Source organism: Penaeus chinensis, chromosome 27 (genome assembly GCF_019202785.1).
Source record: "Penaeus chinensis breed Huanghai No. 1 chromosome 27, ASM1920278v2, whole genome shotgun sequence".
NCBI lineage: Eukaryota > Metazoa > Arthropoda > Malacostraca > Decapoda > Penaeidae > Penaeus > Penaeus chinensis.
This window is the reverse complement of record NC_061845.1, coordinates 28,289,721-28,297,220: the sequence shown is the minus strand read 5'-3', so window position 1 is coordinate 28,297,220 and position 7,500 is coordinate 28,289,721. Positions and strand designations below refer to the sequence as shown.

Sequence of the window (7,500 nt, the reverse complement as noted above, 5' to 3'; positions counted from 1 at the left end):
TAGCGCAGGTATGGTGTCCTTGATTCAGGCAACGAGCTGAGTGGAGACCTTCAGCGTCTGTAAATGAAAAATAATAGGGAATTAGCATACGCTTTATACAGTTTTTTTTTAAAGACAATATAGACTAGAAGTAAGTCCCACCGATGCTTTGACGGCGCCGGCAGTATAATTAAAACAAAAAAAAAAAACTTCGAAAGACTGCTAATTAATAAATATAAAATTGAACGTTAAATTGCATGAAGGGAGACGTTATCTTTGAGACAGATTATGATGCGGCCGCGAACATGTCCTGAAGAAGACAACAAATTGTCACGGTTAGATTACGCAACCGAAAATCAATGACCGGCCGGTGGTCCTGTTTTTACCCGTACTTCTTCTCATTCCAAAGATAACAGTAAAACAGACAAACAATAAGCATTCCACCGACCAAATCCCACGCAATGAACGTCTCATAAAAAAAGTGGGTAGGGTGGGGGTTAGGGGAAAGTAAATAAAAAAATAATAATTTCTAAAACATACTCATAATCACCTCATGTTCAATCCAGTAAAGCAGCTTGTTAAAAGGGTAACTCGCGGTCCTATGTCACGCGTTATTACTCCCGGACAACTACCCGTAACCCCCCCCCCCCCCGACGAAGCCACAAGGGAAGGGGAGCTTATCGGGAGATGGGGATGGGGGGGGGGGAATCCTACCACGATCAGATCGGGGTAAAAAGAGGGAGAAGAAGAGGAGGAGAAGGAGGAGAAGGAGGAGGAGGAGGAGGAGGAGGAGGAGGAGGAGGAGCAGAAGGAGGAGAAGGAGGAGGAGGAGGAGGAGCAGAAGGAGGTGAAGGAGGAGTAGGAGGAGGAGGAGGAGGAGGAGGAAGAGGAGAAGGAGGAAGAAGAGGAGAAGGAGGAGAAGGAGGAGGAGGAGGAGGAGGAGGAGGAGGAGGAGGAGGAGGAGGAGAAGGAGTAGGAGGAGGAGCAGGAGGAGGAGGAGCAGAAGGAGGAGAAGGAGGAGTAGGAGGAGGAGGAGGAGGAGGAAGAGGAGAAGGAGGAAGAAGAGGAGAAGGAGGAGAAGGAGGAGGAGGAGGAGGAGGAGGAGGAGGAGGAGGAGGAGGAGGAAGAAGAGGAGAAGGAGGAGGAGGAGGAGGAGGAAGAGGAGGAGGAAGAAGAGGAGGAGGAGGAGGAGGAGGAGGAAGGGAGGAGTATGAGGAGGAGGCTGAGGAGAGAGAGAGAAAGAGAAGAAGAAAAAGAAGATATAATAATAAAATAATAATAATAATAATAATAATAATAATAATAATAATAATAACAATAATAATAATGAGAAATAAAAAAAATAACAATAATAAGAATAAGAATAAAATGAAGTAGAAAAAAGAAGAAGAAAAAAAAGAGGAGGAAGAGGAGGCTGACGGGAGAGGGAGAAATATAAATAGAGATAACAATAACAATAATAAATAATACTAATAATGAGAAAAAAAGAAATACAAATAATAACAATAACAATAACAATAACAAGAATAACAAGAAGTAGATAAAAGAAGAAGAAAAAAAGGAAATGAGGAGGAGGAGGGGCAGTGTGGTGATAAGGCAAAGACGCGAGAAAGGGTCCGTGCCCACTGTACGTGCCCGCATTAGTAGGAGTATCTAGGCTCAATAAGGATGGGGCAGGGGGAGTGGCGGGGGAAGGGGGAGTGGCGGGGCAGGGGGAGTGGCGGGGCAGGGGGAGTGGCGGGGCAGGGGAAGTGGCGGGCCAGGGGGGGGGGGGGGGGGGCGAGCAGCGTCGAGGGCACAGAGGCAGGCATCATAGTTATCAAAAGAAAAGCGTCTGGCGTGATTACTGTGCCTACTATGAGTACTATGCCGACCAGATGCGTGAGAGAGGGGAGAAAGAGAGAGAGAGAGAGAGAGAGAGAGAGAGAGAGAGAGAGAGAGAGAGAGAGAGAGAGAGAGAGAGAGAGAGAGAGAGAGAGAGAGAAGGGGGGAGGGGGAAATATCCAATCCTTTAACACGGAATCCTAGCACTTGAGAGGCCGACTAGAATGGAGGTGGAAGGACCCAAACGAGGGGAAAAAGAGGAGGTAGCAGCTCCCTTCACACACACACACACGCGCGCGCACACACACACACGTACTCACACTTATAAAAACACATACACATATCCACACACACATACAAGCACCCTTTTCCCCGCTGGATAGGGAGGACGTGCGGTACCGCCGGGCACATGAGGCTCTCGGCTTTACCAGGTGCGTCACACAAGCCAGGTCAAACACGGCCAGGTTTATTCCCCCTGGGAACCCGCCTCCTCTCCCTCCTCCCTCCCCCTTACAACCCCCTCCCGCCCTCTGCCGCCGTACGTCACAGCAGCGTCAACAGCACTCACGGACGAATTATTTGCAAGAACACGTACGTACAGAGCCTGCAGGGGGTCGCTGACGAAGGCATGCATTTACGAAAAGCGAAAGAGTAATCCGAATAAAGCCGATACGTCAGACTCTGTGATCATCTTACCTGTATCACCAAATTACATATATTCCTAAAGATATGCTATGCGTAATTGTACCGAAAAAAGTCACATGTAGACGTGCGGCCATGTGCGTGTCCGAATGGAGACAGCTCATGCACATCTCTTTGAACTCGCGTTAGTAAGGACATGAAAAATGCAAACACTGAAATTCATACATCATTGTAAATGTGTCGGCGCAATGATAGTGTCAATCATAATGCTCACGCGGCCAAAAAAGGTAATGACGCCTTCTAGCCTGGGATATATTAATGCCTCTTTCCGCGCTGTAAATCTTGCGAATCCTTTGAGGCCGCGTGGAAAGGGGGCTCGGCCGTAAACAAAAACAAAAATGGCGCCGAATGCAGCAGGAACATCAATTACGAGGCTTTTTTAAGAGGTTTATGAACCCCTCGTCGGTTAATTACCCCATCGCCATGCACGGCGGAAGGAGCGGGAAATGGACGCGACAAAACGAGGCGAAGGCGAGGGCTGCGTGCGGCAAAGATACGCAAGAGCGGCGGCAGTTCCGTGACACCTTACGTCTTCCGTCGGCGTCCGCCCCTCCCCCCTCTCCCTTACCCTCTTGCCCCATCCTCCAAGCTCCTAAGTCTCACTCCCGCTTTACCTCCCATTCCCGCCTCCCAAAAAAGCCATCCACATCAAAGGATCACGAAACCGCGTCTAAATTGCGCTCGCGTCCGGCCGGACCTGTCGCGACCCGACGGCACGGCTGTCATTACGCCCGCAAGAGGAACGCTACCGAAGGGCCCGGCGGGTGGCACGAAGGGCTAATTAAGGGCCAGAGCGCCGCGCCTGTCATCCTGACGTCTGCCTAAGATACTCTTCCAAAAGCTATGGAAGGAAGGCGCTTGGTCCGGCCCTGTCCTTGGCACTGGGAACTGCGGCACATAAAGGCGCACCAGAATTAAGAGGGCATTAAATGTCAATTATAATTTGTCTCATGGAACTTAAAAATGTTTGTGCATAATTTATATCGGATACGAAAAGTATAAAAGCTTTCTTATACCCATGCATGCACACGCACACACACAGGCGAAGACCAATACTCTCTCTTCCTCCCTTTCCCCTTCCCTTCCCACCTCTCTCTTCTCTTCTCTTCTCTTCTCTTCTCTTCTCTTCTCTTTCTCCCTCCCTCTCCTTATCCCTCCCCTACCCCTTCCGCTCTCCCTCACCTTCTTCCTCTCCCTCCCCATCCCTCTCCTCCTCCCATGCGTAGGCAAGCGTTCAGTTTCAATGAAAATGTAGCACAGCGAAGCCGACTCAAGCCCTCCGGACGAGAGCGATAGTAGGCCACGCTATTCGGCCCCGGGGAAGCTGCTGTGTGAATAACGCGGGTCGAGATTTTGCAACCTTTCTTTATCCGGATATTCGGCTAAAGAGGAAGCGCCCCTGGAATTACCCGCAGGAAACACTGCCGGAGGAAGCGAAAGGGGAGGCCGGAGGGGAAGAGAAAACGGGTGGGGGTGGGGATGGGTGGGTGGTAGGGGCGGTGCATATGGAGAGATGATAAAAGGAAAGATAAAAATAAAAATGAACAAAATTGTGATGATGACTGATGATGACGATAATGATGATGATTGATGATGCTAATAAATGTGAGAGAAAGAGAAAGGATCATAAAAAACAGAACTAAAAGTACAACCTGTCACACTGATTTACATTCCAGCCTTCTACAACAACAACAAAGAAAAACAAATGACAATCGCCCACCCACACCTACACCCGGAACAAGAAGGACACAAAGGACGAGGAAAAAAGGGAAATAAGGTAAGAGAGGACAAGAGTGCTTGAATGAACGCAGGCAGAGGCAGCCTAATGCGGCATCAGTGGAGCCGCTAAGTGACTTTAGGACATGCATCTGGTTAGGCCTATGCGGGGCGTGGGCGGTGGAGGAGGGGGGGGCAGGAAGAGTGTCCTATGGGCAAGGGCAGGGGGGGGGGGGGTGAGGAAAAGTGCATCTTGATTGGCAGATTTATGTATATATGAGTGGGCGTAATCTATGCGAATGTATGGATGGATGTACTCGTATGTTTGTATTGAGGTAGGTACGTACACAGACACAGACACAGACACAGACACAGACACAGACACACGCACGGACGCACACACACACACACGCACGGACGCACACACACACACACGCGCGCGCATACACACACACACACGCGCGCGCATACACACACACACACACACACACACACACACACACACACACACACACACACACACTCACAAAACAAACATCTATCTAAAAATCCACGTGTAAATAAAGCCGACCCAAGACCGCGGCGCAAACTTGGCCCGACGAACAAGCTGGAGCGGAAAACGGCGACTTCCGGTTCTCGCGGCGTCTTCTCGGGGCTCAAGCATCGCGCGGCGGACGAAACTCTAATCCGGTTTGGCGCGCTGATCCGGTTCCCGTAAACTTTCCGTTTCCGAAAGATTTTAAGTTCAAAAAGCAGAGAGAGAGAGAGAGAGAGAAATCTTTCCGAGCACGTGACCCACCTGCACATGGCGCTGCGGGAGAAAGAGGAGGGACACCGAAGGGGAAGAGGGAGGGAGGGAGGGAGGGAGGGGGGGAAGGGGACGGGAGGGGAGTGGAGGGGAGGGGAGGGGAGGGGAGGGAGAGGAGCATGGCTAAATATTTACAAGACATCGCCCGCCGCTGTAACACTACTGCGGGATGCAACAGGGATCGGTGCTTCTGCGTGTACCGCGCGGATCTCTCTCTCCCTCTCTCTCTCTCTCTCTCTCTCTCTCGCTCTCTCGCTCTCTCTCTCTCTCTGTAGGTGCCTGTGTGTGTATGTTTGTGTATGTTTGTGTATGTGTGTGTGTGTGTGTGTGTGTGTGTGTGTGTGTGTGTGTGTGTGTGTGTGTGTGTGTGTGTGTGTGTGTGTGTGTATGTGTATGTGTATGTGTATGTGTATGTGTATGTGTATGTGTGTGTATGTATGTGTATGTATGTGTATGTGTATGTGTATGTTTATGTTTATGTGTGTGTGTGTGTGTTTGTGTGTGTGTGTCCATGCGTGCGTGCGTGTGTGCTTGTGCGTGTCCTTGCGTCCATGCGTGCGTGCGTGCGTGCTTGAGCGTGTCTCCGTATGTAACCATATTCTTATCCGCGGGCGTGCGTTTGTGTGCGCGGCCCCAGTGGAGTAGCGCGGGCGGCATGTGGCTGGAGATCAGGACGCGGAAGATAAGAACAAGAGACGGTGGCGCCCGAGGTGTATGCAAATGATGAGTGGGCGGCGTCTGTCTCCCGTCACGCCCCCACTTGTCTGCCCCTCAAGTTCCACCGCCCTTAGCGCGATCCTCCACGCCCGCCCATCCACCCCTCCTCTGCCCCCCCACCCCCCACCTCTATGTCCAGCCCCCACCCTACCCTCTGCCCCGCATTCCTCCTCTATTCCCCAACGATTAAATACCGACAAGCTATTCTTAATTTTCCAAGCATAAACTCAAAATAATAACAACAATAATTGTAATAATAATAACAACGAAATAAATAAATAAATAAATAATCCCACACGATGAGAAAATCTTCATTCCCTGCTCTTATTCTCGCCTTCTTTTACCCCTTCTCCTTTTCTTCCCTCTCTCCACCTTTTCTTCAGTCTCACATCATTCACCATTCCTCTCTCTCTCTCTCTCTCTCTCTCTCTCTCTCTCTCTCTCTCTCTCTCTCTCTCTCTCTCTCTCTCTCTCTCTCTCTCTCTCTCTCTCTCTATGCTTTTAAACACCCTTATCAGATCAAAACCTTTGCTAAGTGTGATTAATTAAGATACTCTCAGTGGCTTCTCATATCTGTCGACAACAGCTAAACACATATATACTCCTAGACTACCCACTTCCGTTATACATACATACATACATACACACATACATATATTCATACATACATACGTATATACATACATACGTGTATACATACATACAAATATACATTCACACACACACACACACACACACACACACACACACACACACACACACACACAACCCCCTGATATCTCCCTCCCACACACACACTAACGCCTCTCTTCCTTGTCTCAGCAAGAAGAGACAAGATTTCGTCATCTGCCCAACTTCTGAGGCCTAAGTCCTCGACCAAATACCCTCATTTTCCCCCCAACCTTTCCCCCAACTTCTTCCAACCTTTCCCCTATCTCCCCCCACCCCCCGCCCACAGTTCCTAGCGTCCTTTGTGCCGCCCGTCATGTCGCCGCCCGCCACCGCCTCCGCCCGCCCTTCCATCCTAAGCTCTACGCAAATCAAGTTACTGAGACCATCTGCCTCTTTTTCACTTTTGGAAATTATATTGGGCGGGATGACCACTCGAGACACCGGCGGAGGGGGAAGGGGAAGGGAGCGAGGGAGGCTGGAGGGGAATGGGGGAGGGTGGAGGGGAAGGCGGGAGGGGAGGAGGAAGATAGTGAAATAAAAAGAGAACAGGAAGAGGGAGAGGACAAGGAAGTGGGGATGAATAAAAGAGGCAGAGAGTTGGTGAGGATAGTGAGAGATTGGGAAAGAGAAAGAGTGAAAGGGAGTGAAAGAGAGAAAGAGAAGAAAGAGAAGAAGAGAGAGAAAGAAAGAGAAAGAGAAAGAAAGAGAAATGGAAAAAGAGATAAAACGAGATATCCCCCTCCAAAAAGAAAAAAAAAAAAAAAAAAAAAGGAAATCTGAACGAAGGAGTCTCCAGGCGCAATGCAAAGAAGGACAAGAACAGCCGTACCAGTGCACTCTCACCCCCACCCCCCCACCAATCATAAATCTCCCCCATCCCCCACCCCCACCCTTACCCAAACGACCTCAAGTTGGCCTGTAATTGCCTATTAGAAGTACACCTTCCCAAGCCCCGGCATTGTCAACGGCTTCGTTATCCACCGACAAAACCCGCATGACATAATCCCGACATCGCAATCCCTCGCGTTGGAAATGGAAGACTCAGGAATCATTATTCGGAAGCCGCAAGCAAAGGCCCTCGG

The 7,500-nt window shown here is 49.9% G+C and overlaps 1 protein-coding gene across 9 annotated transcripts in view; it reads right to left on the bottom strand.

The window, feature by feature from the left end:
- LOC125039399 (myocyte-specific enhancer factor 2-like) overlaps window positions 1-7,500 on the bottom strand; it is a 349,376-nt gene that overhangs the window by 47,699 nt on the left and 294,177 nt on the right. For all 9 annotated transcript variants that reach the window (XM_047633260.1, XM_047633261.1, XM_047633262.1 and 6 more), the window contains one exon: window positions 1-57. This exon is cut by the window's left edge and continues 3 nt beyond it. The gene's annotated coding sequence lies outside the window, so the exon portion shown is untranslated. The remainder of the gene's footprint in view (window positions 58-7,500) is intronic.